The following is a 12,630-nucleotide window of genomic DNA, read 5'->3' as shown; positions in this document are numbered from 1 at the left end:
TACTAATGAGTCACTGCTATGACCGGCAGGGGGAGTGGGCCCGGTTCCTACACCCAGAACTCACTTCGACACTCCTCCACCGGGCTGACTCCCTTCCATTGTGTTCTGAGATATCAGCTGGCTCCGTGGACTACGAGACAGACCGATGCCCCTGCAGTGGACAAATGGTTGCGGCGTGCAGAGGAGGTGTGGAATGCCACCCACGTGAGGCTCCAGCGCACCATGCACCGTCAGAAGGATCAGGCGGACAACTGGCATCGTCGGGCGGCATCAGTGTGGGAGATACTGTAACGCCTACCCCTGGCTTGATGTCATCGGTCTACTAACCACCGGCCCTGGCAACTATATTACGGACACCTGTTCTCCATTATTACGCACATCTGGTCATCATTTTCTCCTTGATTACGCCTTTATTTAGCCCTCAGTTGTCATCTGTCATTAGGTAGTATTGTTTCCTCTCACGTTCATTACACTTCTCATTTGTTTCATTTCATGATTAAATTCGTCTTCTGCTTCCTGACTCCCAGCGTGTATGTTACAACCATTATATACAGTGCCTTCAGAAAATATTCACACCCCTTGACTCTTTCCACATTTTATTGTATTACAGGCTAAATTAAAAATGTATTACATTGAGATGTTGTGTCACTGGCGTACACACAATATCCCATAATGTCAAATTGCAATAATATTTTTCTAAATGTTTGCAAATTAATGAAAAATGAAACTCTGAAATGTCTTGAATCAATAAGTATTCAACTTCTTTGGAGTAACATAAGTTGCATGGACTCACTCTGTGTGCAATAATAGTGTTTAATTTGATTTTGAATTACTACCTCATCTCTGTACCTCACACATACAAGTATCTGTAAGGTCTCTACCAAACAAGAGCACCTGGTAGATGAGTTAAACAAAAAAAAAGAGTCGATATTGAATATACATTGGATCATGGCGCAGTTGTTAATTACACTTTGAATGGTGTATCAATACACCCAGTCACTACAAAGACACAGGCGTCCTTCCTAACTTCCTAATGGTGACTTTAATGGCTGTGAAGAAACTGAAACCAACAACACTGCAGTTGTTCCACAATACTAACCTAAGTCAAAAGAAGGAAGCTTGACCAAAATTTAAATATTCAAAAACATGCATCTTGTTTGCAATAAGGCACTAAAGTAAAAGTACAAAAAATATGGCAAAGAAATGTACTTGTTGTCTTGAATACAAAGTGTTATGTTTGTACAAATCTATCACATTAAGTACCACTCTATTTTCAAGCATGGTGGTGCATCATGTTGTGCTTGTTATCGGCAAGAGCTAGGAATCTTTTTTGATAAAATTCAACAGAATAGAGACAAGCACAGGCAAAATCAAAGAGGAAAACCTGGTTCAGTCTGCTTTTCAACAGACTAATATCACCTTTCAGCAGGACAATAACCTAAAACACAAGGTCAAATATACAATGGATTTGCTTACCAAGATGATATTGAATGGTCCTGAGTGGCCTAGTTACAGTTTTAATTTAAATCACCTTGAAAATCTTTGGCAGAAAATCTATGGCCATTGAAAATGTTTGTCTAGCAATGATCAACAACCAATTTGACAGAGCTTGAATAATTAAAAAAATAATAACGTGCAAATATTGTGCAATCCAGGTGTGTTATGCTTTTAGAGACATACCCTGAAACATTCACAGCTGTAATCACGGCCTAAGGTGATTCTAACATGTATTGACTCAGGAGTGTGAACACCTATGTAAATGAGACGTTAATATTTTGAAATGTCATTAAGTTAGCAAAAAATAAATAAACAAATGTTCACATTGTTTTTCTGTGTAGATGGGTTTGAAAATATATATATTTAATCCGTTTTGAATTCAGGCTGCAACACAACATGAGGATTAAGTCAATGGGTTTGAATACTTACTGAAGGCACTACACATATGTACAACAGCTAGCAATATCTATACTACAATGCAGTTGGGCATTCTATATTATAGACATTCTATATTATACTACAACATTACTCAAACTGAATATGGATGTTGTGTTGACTAAATGTTCCAGGCAGGTTCCATAATGTTCTTCAGCTGGTGAACCTCTTCTTGTGTTATGTAATGGCAGCTGGTTTAGCAAACGTTGGCGCTGTGTCGATGTTGACAGGGATTTTGGGTTTGGGGCTCCTTGTAGACAACTTCTGGTCCTTTCTGCACTCCACGGCCAGGTGGACAAGCCTTTCCTACACTGTCTTCACCACCCACTGCTTCAACCTCTTGCAGAAGATTTGTTTGTACTGCAGGTCTCCTCGAAAGACATGAAGGCTGATCATGAGGATGTGTAACCATACAATAAATTATGTTAATCTGTAAACAACAAAAGGCACAGTAGACTGGTATGTGTTTTGTTACACTCATTCAATAATGGAGCATTGAGATGGGCTGTTAGCGAAAATTTGAAAGGTTTGAGGGGACTTGACTTGTAGACAGCCTAGTTGCGCAGTGTGGTGTACGAGCCCTTACAGTTGTACTATTGAGCAGACAAGAACAGCCAACAATGGAGTGAATAGGCTGGAAGAGTATACTAACAGCCCCTCTTCGCATGCCAAAGAATTGACTACAAGTGTATGAAAAGTTTGAGGAGCCCTTGTCTGCATAGAGTTGAGTGTATTGAGGATTTTGTTTTCTCAAGAGAGTATTGTGCTTTTGTAAATACCTTTGGCTTTCCGAGCTTATTTCAAAGTCAGATCATGTTTAGCTTGAGCTTATTCCCAGGCTGAAAGCTTTCATCCAATGGGTCTACAGGTTCTGTACTACTTATGCTGGTGTCTAGGTCATTGGGGCGGCAGGGTAGCCTAGTGGTTAGAGTGTTGGACTAGTAACCGCAAGGTTTCATGTTCAAAACCCCGAGCTGACAAGGTACAAATCTTTCGTTCTGCCCCTGAACAGGCAGTTAACTCACTGTTCCTAGGCCTTCATTGAAAATAAGAATTTGTTCTTAACTGACTTGCCTAGTAAAATAAAGCTAAAATATATTTAAAAAAAATTGTCATCAGCAGCAGGCTTAGGCTGTAGGCAGTGAACATTTACACATACTACTTTCCCTCCATCAATACACACTCAAACAACATTCTATGTCCACCCACGCCCCTATGTCAATAGATCATGCATACTAACCTTCACACAAAAGTCCCCTCCTTAATAATACCTAATTTCCTCCAATTTAGACGTCAAGCCTTGCATAAGTAATCAACTAAGCCTCCATAAGTTGTAGCCTACTTGTAAACACACCAACTGCTCCAGTATATTTATTTGCTCATCATGGAAAGTTTTAGTAAGATTTTACAACAGAAGGGGGACTTACTAGTTCCTGGTGCTGAGCTTGGTGTTGATGTCTCGACAGATGTTGATGGGATCAGACTCTAAATAGAACACAGTCACGTTAGCTTCTGTGGTAGTTAGTTAGCTAGCGTAACCTAATGAAGCTATTGGTAGCTTGCAAAGTTACAAATCACATTGCCAGATAGCAGCTGCCTAATTACATCGGAATGCTTTGGAATGTCTAGCTAGCGTATTATGAAAGCTAGCTAGATAGATTTTGGTTTAGATAAATGCATTTATTTTGTTAGCTGAGTTACCTCAGCTTGACTTGTTTTTTTTTGCTGTGGTGTTGTTGATTGGATAGATGCCTACAGGTCTGTGAGAGTCAGGAATCTTGCTTGTTTCTATTCTAGGTGACCAAATACTTATTTTCCACCATAATTTGCAAATAAATTCATAAAAAATCCTACAATGTGATTTTCTGGATTTGTTTTTCTCATTTTGTCTGTCATGGTTGAAGTGTACCTATGATGAAAAGTACAGGCCTCTTTCATCTTTTTAAGTGGGAGAACTTGCACAATTGGTGGCTGACTAAATACTTTTTTGCCCCACTGTAGCTGGCCCGTTTCTACCAGTGAGATGCAGAAAAGCTCGTATTTGCGTGTGGTGAGGAAATGCTACATTTTTATGACAAGTTAATAACGTATTAATGGACAGATATAGTGACATTTTTTCCCCTTTATTTTACTGGGCAAGTCAGTTAAGAATAAATTCTTATTTTCAATGACGGCCTCGGAACAGTGGGTTAACTGCCTGTTCAGGGGCAGAACGACAGATTTTGTACCTTGTCAGCTCAGGGATTTGAACTTGCAACCTTTCGGTTACTAGTCCAATGCTCTAACCACTAGGCTACTATGCCGCACATAGAGCAGTGGTGAAATTTCCCTTCAAGGTAATAGAAGTTCAGGTTCCATTAGTTTTAGATCTCAATGACAGCAGATTAAGATTTTGAGTCCTGAGGAGAAACCCTGCGTCTACTGAATCAAAGCAGGCAGAAAATGCAAATGTGTGTCCTGAGGCGAACTTCCTGGCCAGGTTTTCTTGGTACAGATCTAGGATTAGCTTCCTTCTCTTCAGTCCCAACCTAAACCATAAATGGGGAAAATTCAAACTGACCAAAGATCAGTGACTAGGGGCAACTTCATCCTACTCCCTAGATAAAACTAGAAAGTGCGAGGTGGACTTCATAAAATAAGTTGGATCCTACAGGTTACCTGGGTTTCCCTTTGCTTGTAATATGTCTATCAGCCTCAAGGCGTGCTTTCATCATGAGACGCTTGGTTATCTTCAGTAGCCTATTAGCCAAATTTCTTTATTAAAAGTTTAAGTAGCATTTAAGGACAATAGTATGTAATCAATTTAGTTTCTTTGTAGCCTTTAGTAATTGGGTAATGCTTTATTATACAGCCCACTCTTAAATTAGTTGGAAAGTGGAGATAACTGGAGACACTGTGCCATTTTGGAAACACTGTCACGCTTGCAAGCTAGAAGTTAGTTAGCAATCGCTTCTAAACTATTTTGCTAGGTACAGTAGTGCTACTGTGTCATTAATAACCTTCTAAACTATTTTGCTAGGTACAGTAGTGCTACTGTGTCATTAATAACCTTCTAAACTATTTTGCTAGGTACAGTAGTGCTACTGTGTCATTAATAACCTTCTAAACTATTTTGCTAGGTACAGTAGTGCTACTGTGTCATTAATAACCTTCTAAACTATTTTGCTAGGTACAGTAGTGCTACTGTGTCATTAATAACCTGTCTCCAAAATGTTTATTAATAACTGGTTTCTCCAGTTGTGTTTACGTTTGACCAGTGTGATGCGTATCCACTTTCTATGCATATTGTATAGTAATTACAATTTGGTAATTGCATTGTAATCTATTTCCCAATATGATGAAGTATTACTTTGTTAGGTCAATCATGTTAAAGTAAACAGTGGCACTCATGACATCCATGATCTGAGATGTTACTGAATTCCAGATTAACCCAAGGACAGTTGGCTGTCAATCAATGTTTGTTTCATTGTGAAATTCCAGCAGTTTATAACCTTGCTTCATTCTCTCTCCCCTGTCATTGTCTGCCTCCAAGGCATGTATTGCAACAGCACTGTTATTCTAGAAACAAAAGCCTCCTCCTTTTGAAATCTTTTGTTTCAAGCAGCATGACTCCTTTGTTCCACCGATTTGTTGGTTGTCTCCATTTTCTTCGCTCACTTCAGAGGGCTTTCCCTCCTCTCTCTCTGTGATGCAGACCTCCTTCTCCCAGACCTGGATTCAAACCCTATGAAAAATACTTTCAAATACTTTAGCTGCACATGATTGAGCTTGTCTGGCAGAGTGGAACAATAGAAGTGCAACCCCATCTGGCACTCCAGGTAGGCAAGAACACACAACAAATATATATATTTGAAAGATTTTGCATAGTATTTGAACCCAGGTCAGCCTTCTCCCCGGCAACACCACTAAGGCTCAATAAGAGCCGCAACCAAGGACAAAGACAGGTATTTCTGTAGGACACACATGCCTCTTTGAGCGTCTTCCACAAAGACAGTCATGTTCACTAGTAAATAGGAAGTCCTTCGTTCTTTCAGTTGTACTGTGCCAACTGCTAGTTTGTAAAGAAGGTTTGGTAACACGTTCCTTAAAGCAGACAGGTATCATGCTGTATTACTTGTCATAAGCATGGATGAGCCATTGTAATGTATTAGTATAAGGCTTATAATCAGTGTTGGACAAAGCTTTTTGGGGGCCCTGTGCAGGATTTGATTTGTGGGGCCATCTCTCTCTCTCTCTCTCTGTTGTATGTTTGTTTTGTTAATATTGAAAGGTAGGTCTTGTTATACAGTCCCTGTTGCATATTATATTATTGAATAGGTGACATGGGATGCTTTAACTGATCTGTGTTAAATTATTTTGATAATCTATGGAATATGTTGCCCTGCAATTTAGATCAACGACGTGTAGATAGCTATAAGAATATATCATTCGTTCAATTTAGATCAACGACGTGTAGATAGCTATAAGAATATATCATTCATTCAATTTAGATCAACGACGTGTAGATAGCTATAAGAATATATCATTCATTCAATTTAGATCAACGACGTGTAGATAGCTATAAGAATATATCATTCATTCAATTTAGATCAACGACGTGTAGATAGCTATAAGAATATATCATTCATTCAATTTAGATCAACGACGTGTAGATAGCTATAAGAATATATCATTCATTCAATTTAGATCAACGACGTGTAGATAGCTATAAGAATATATCATTCATTCAATTTAGATCAACGACGTGTAGATAGCTATAAGAATATATCATTCATTGCTGGATGAAAAAAGGAAGATTTAACTTTCGATTAGGCCTCTTTTTTTTACTGCTTCCTATCCTACCGTGAAAACGTAACTTTCTCAAAGTAGTGGTAAACAAACAATGGTCATTGACAAATAATAACAACCTTACCACACACTGGGTGTATCAAAAAGCGGAGTCACCCTGGAAATGCTTTGAAGAGCCAGAGCAAAATGTCCATTACACAAAGCTTTACTCACCATGAGTATATATGAACAACTGTCCATCCAATAATTGAAGGTTGTATCCTCCATCTTCTTTGAATTTGAAATGTTTTCATAGATTAAGCATGGCCCCTGTATTATAGTTTGTAAATAATTTCCCTTTTAAAACTAAATAAAAACTAAAACTAAATAAATCTAATGTATGTATTCTTTCCTCCCAAAACCTTAATCTAATGGGTGTGTGCCCTCGCCAAGTGTCAAAGTGACCTCTGAGTCAGGATTAGTGAGACGTGAGTCAAAGTAAGTGCTGTTTCTGAGATTGATTTAGAAAAATTATATCATTTAGGTTTTTAAAGTTGAACGATAGGTGGTAATCAAGATTTTGCCCTAACTAGACATACCCAAACGTAATTATTTTCATGAGATGGCCAGAAAAATGAACTAGTAATGTTGCATAGTTTAATAAAGTTCTGGAACTCACCTTTCTTTTAAAAATAGTTAGAAATTGCTGAGGTGTACTCACTTTTGAAGACACAAGCTCAAGAACATACCCTGCACCAAATACCCTAGTTTCAGACTCCTGATAATTCCTACACCTCTGAAGATTCTATCCACTTCATGCCAGTAGGAAGAACTTCGTCGTTTCTCCATCGACAGACGGATAAGGCGAAAAATGGGGTGTTAACACTCGGTGGAGACTAGAGATCCTGACTGCCAATGTGCCCAGCATGAGACATGTCATTAAGTTATCCTGACACTCACACCTAACCATTGTTATCATTGTCTTCACTCTGTTATTTAGGTTGGTATTGTGGAATAACTACAACGTTGGTGATCTCAGTTTTCTCATATCACAGCCATTAAATTCTATAACTGTTTTAAAGTCACCATTGGCCTCATTGTGAACTCCCTGAGGGGTTTCCTTCCTGTCCGTGAACTAAGTTAGGAAGGACACCTGTACCTTTGTAGTGACTGGGTGTATTGATACACCATCCAAAATGTAATTAATAACTTCACCATGGTCAAAGGGATATTCAATGTCTACTTTTTAATTTTTTACCCATCTACCAATAGGTGCACCTATTTGCAAGATGTTGGAAAAACCTCCCTGGTCTTTGTGGTTGAATCAGTGTTTGAAATGTACTGCTCGACTGAGGAACCTTACAAATAATTGTATGTGTGGAATACAGAGATGAGTTTGTCATTCAAAAATAAATGGTATTAAACACTATTATTGCACACAGTGAGTCCATGCAATTTATGTGACTTGTTAATTAAGTACATTTTTTCTCCTGAGCTTATTTAGGCGTGCCATAACAAAGAGGCTGAATACTTATTGACTAAAGAAATGTCAGCTTTTAATTTTCAATTAATTTGTAAAAATGTATAAAAACACAATTCCACTTTGACATTATGGGGTATTGTGTGTAGGCCAGTGACCCAAAAATCTTAATTAAATTCAGGCTGTAACACAACGAAATGTGAAAAAAGTCAAGGGGTGTGAATACTTTCTGAAGGCACTGTATTATTGTTGGGTGTAAAGTTACAAGGCAACAAGGATAGATAAGACAGTGACAGAAGTGTATGTGGTAAGTGAAAGTGTGTATGTGTGTGAGTGGCGTCAGTATGCATGTTTGTGTGTGTCGGGGTGTCAGTGTTTTGTAAGTATGTGTGAGTGTGAGTCCTGAGTGTGTGAATGGAGTCAGTACAAGAGAGTTGGTGCAAAAACAGGGTCAATGCAGGTAGTCCGGGTAGCCATTTGATTAATAATTTAGCAGGCTTGTTTAGCAGTCTTATGGCTTGGGGATAGAAGCTGCTCAGGGTCCTGTTTATTCTAGACTTGGTGCGCTGGTACCGCTTGCCATACAGTAGCAGAGAACCATTTATGGCTTGGGTGGCTGGAGTTTTTTGGGCCTTCCTCTGACACCACCTGGTAAAGTGGCCCTGGATGGCAGGGAGCTCTGCCCCAGTGATGTACTGGGCCATACACACTACCTTCTGTGCCTTGCAGTTGCCGTACCAAGCTGTGATGCAGCCAGTCAAGCTGATTTCAATGGTGCAGCTGTTAGAACTTTGAGGATCTGAGGGCCCATGACAAATCTTTTCAGCCTCCTGAGGGAGAAGAGGTGCTGTTGTGCCCTCTTCACAACTGTGATGGTATGTTTGAACTATGCCAATTTCTTAGTAATGTGGATGCAGAGGACCTTTGCAGGTCTGTGGTCTATTGCACAATCAGATGTTCTGGATAGGGCTGCGGTGGACGTGGGTGGTTGCTCTGGTTTTTGTTCGGAAGGAGCCGTTTCTCCCCACAATCAGGGGTGAGGCATGGTGGGGAGGTTATTAAAAATGTACCAGTATCCTCTGGGTCTGTCTCCACATCAGACATCATGTCTTCAGTTGCCTTCGCAAATTGCTGCATCTCTTCAGCAGAGTTCTGACCACAGCCTGTGAAATTACAGGAGATAATGCATCATTCTGCTGTCTTGAAACAAAAAAAGCTAAAGATGCAGACACACTGAAAGCAAAAGCTGTGGAACAAGTCTCAACATTTTCAAAATTCGGTACTGCGTTTAAAATGTATTGATTGGTTTACATGTATAAACTAACCTGTCTCTGGCAAGACCGCCTTCACTTTTTGATGTCCTGTTCTTTTGCTTTGTCTGGGGTGTCCGACGGCTTATTCCACTCTTTCAGTCCAATGCAGATTTGCAGCTGCCATCTCAGCTGACTAACCATCAGATCCAGTACACAGGTGTGGATTGTTCTCCCAGAGACACGACAAAGAAAAAACATGACATTTAGATTTTTTTCAACCTTTATTTAATTAGGCAAGTCAGTTAAAGAACACATTCTTATTTAGAATGACAGCCTAGGAACAGTTAACTGCCTTGTTTAGGAGCAGAACAACAGATCTTTACCTTGTCAGCTCGGGGATTTGACCCACAAACCTTTCAGTTACTGGCCCAATGCTTTCATCACTAGGCCACCTGCTGCCCCACCAGATTCTGCTATTCGGATCTCTATTTCATGTAACATGTATGTAGAATGTAGAATGTATGCACACATGACTGTAAGTCGCTTTGGATAAAAGCGTCTGCTAAATGGCATATATTATTATTATTAACATATGTGAGAATGCGAAGATAACTATCATACAACTTACGGATAGCTCATTCCATCTTTCTCAACGAACGCCCTTCGCCCGTTTTAGTGCGGGCGCTAGGAGGAGTACTGTAGCTGCTGTGGCTGCTGTTGTTTTTGGAATAGTTGAGCTACTTGTGCCATCAGCCTTTCGTTCATATCAGCTACCATGTTGTAGTCTGGCATCTGATTCAGCCTGGACATGAGTTGTTGGAAAACCATGCTATCGTTTGGTGATGCATCGTTTCCTTGCAAGAAGAGGCTCCCACAAACTACTTGTATCAATGGAAAAAAATATAGTAAGTAAAATTTGATTTGGCTCCTTTGCTGTATTTTACTAGGCTTGTAAGAATGACTAGCTACCAAGCTATTTGTTCTTCCACCAACGTTGGGTAGCTAACGTTAGCGAACTATGCTTTGGTTGTATGCTTTAGTATTCAATAAAAAAAACTACTTGCAGTGAAGCCGCTCAACATTTTACAAAGAGAAAGACAAAAACAAAAGACATCAAGGACAACAAAAATCATGACAGCAAGGCCAACTGAATGTGTGTGTCTGTGCACGTGTGTGCATTTTGAATGAGTGTGTGTATATGCATGTGTACAAACATCTGTGCGGCATCATACTCAGGCAAACAGGCATTAGCTGTAACAACGTTGCCCCTTAGCTAACTTTGATTGCCATCTCACATTAGCTTGTTTTAGTCAAAACAGCAATGTTCCATTTCTTACTCCTACATTTAAAATCCATGTAACATGTCAGCTACAGTTTTGTTAACTAGCTAGCTAGTAACATTACTTATTGACTATATTGGCTGTAGTAATTTACTTTGGTTAGCCACCTCTGCTAACGTTACCGCTGCTACAGTAGCTAGATTGCTTTGTTGACAAATAAGAGGGTGGCTTCTTGTTGTAGAGTCGCATTCGGAAGGTTGCGGCTGTGGGGTGTAGATTATTGCGGACTCGGAGTACCGTTATATATGTGATCCATAACCATTTCCGTGGCTTGGGGCGATTAATAGAAATTCTGGGAGTTGTTCAATGTTAGCTACAGGATTATTATTTTTTATTGCTGCAATAACTTTTTGGGTGACCCGACCAAATTCACATATGTTATAGATCCATCATTCTCATTGAAAGCTAAGAAGTGGTAGATCTGTTCTATGGGCGTTATTTCTATTCTTCCCATTCTAAAGTTTTGTTTTTGCGTCTTTTACTTTTGGTTTTGTACACCAGCTTCAAACAGCTGAAAATACAATATTTTTGGTTATGGAAAAGGCATTTCCCAGCGGTTTAGATGGTACAATGATTCTCTACACTACGCACCTCATTTGTTTCTGATGATGTCACGACTTCCTCCGAAGTCGGTCCCTCTTCTTGTTCGGGCGTTCGGCGTTCGGCGGTCGACATCACCGGTCCACCTTTCATTTTCTATTTGTTTTGTCTTGTCTTCCATCACACCTGGTTTGAATCCCATCAATTACATGTTGTGTATTTAACCAACTGTTCCCCACATGTCCTTGTCTAGTACTGCTGATTGTAAGAGTTTGTGCATGTTATGTCTGGCGTGTGAAGTGTTTTGTCCCATTGTATTTATTTGTGTTTGTTCACGATGATTTTATTATTAAACTGCACCGTTGTAACATGGTCGTTGCTCTCCTGCGCCTGACTTCTCTGCCACCAGTATGCACACATTACAGAATACTGGACCAGACTTAGAGTCAGCAGGAGCAGGTAACCCGGGAATAGGGGTGGAGGAGCCCGTCCGGGAGCACGGAGCAATGCTCCACCATCTTGGTACCGCCATGGACCGCGTTGTCCAGACAATGGACCGCTGGAAGAGACAGGGAGTTCTCCCAGCGCCTCCTCCAGCACTACCACGTTCTCCACTACTCGCCCCTCCATCTCCTGGTCCCAGTGGGATTCCTCTCTCCCTTCCCCAGGAATATGATGGGATGGCTGCGAACTGCCAAGGGTTCCTATTACAACTGGACCTATAAATCAAATCAAATCCAATCAAATCAAATTTATTTATATAGCCCTTCGTACATCAGCTGATATCTCAAAGTGCTGTACAGAAACCCAGCCTAAAACCCCAAACAGCAAACAATGCAGGTGTAAAAGCACGGTGGCTAGGAAAAACTCCCTAGAAAGGCCAAAACCTAGGAAGAAACCTCGAGAGGAACCGGGCTATGTGGGGTGGCCAGTCCTCTTCTGGCTGTGCCGGGTAGAGATTATAACAGAACATGACCAAGATGTTCAAATGTTCATAAATGACCAGCATAGTCGAATAATAATAAGGCAGAACAGTTGAAACTGGAGCAGCAGCACAGTCAGGTGGACTGGGGACAGCAAGAAGCCATCATGTCAGGTAGTCCTGGGGCACGGTCCTAGGGCTCAGGTCCTCCGAGAGAGAGAAAGAAAGAGAGAATTAGAGAGAGCATATGTGGGGTGGCCAGTCCTCTTCTGGCTGTGCCGGGTGGAGATTATAACAGAACGTGGCCAAGATGTTCAAATGTTCATAAATGACCAGCATGGTTGAATAATAGTAAGGCAGAACAGTTGAAACTGGAGCAGCAGCATGGCCAGGTGG

The 12,630-nt window shown here is 40.3% G+C and overlaps 1 protein-coding gene across 2 annotated transcripts in view; it reads left to right on the top strand.

Moving 5' to 3' along the window:
- The window catches only part of LOC118402460 (protein disulfide-isomerase TMX3), a 435,969-nt gene that overhangs the window by 144,577 nt on the left and 278,762 nt on the right, over positions 1–12,630 (top strand). The window lies entirely within an intron of this gene.

The sequence above is a fragment of the Oncorhynchus keta genome, chromosome 23 (genome assembly GCF_023373465.1).
Source record: "Oncorhynchus keta strain PuntledgeMale-10-30-2019 chromosome 23, Oket_V2, whole genome shotgun sequence".
In the NCBI taxonomy this organism is placed as follows: Eukaryota; Metazoa; Chordata; class Actinopteri; order Salmoniformes; family Salmonidae; genus Oncorhynchus; species Oncorhynchus keta.
Note: the sequence above shows the minus strand (reverse complement) of the source record. Positions and strands in the feature narration are given on the sequence as shown.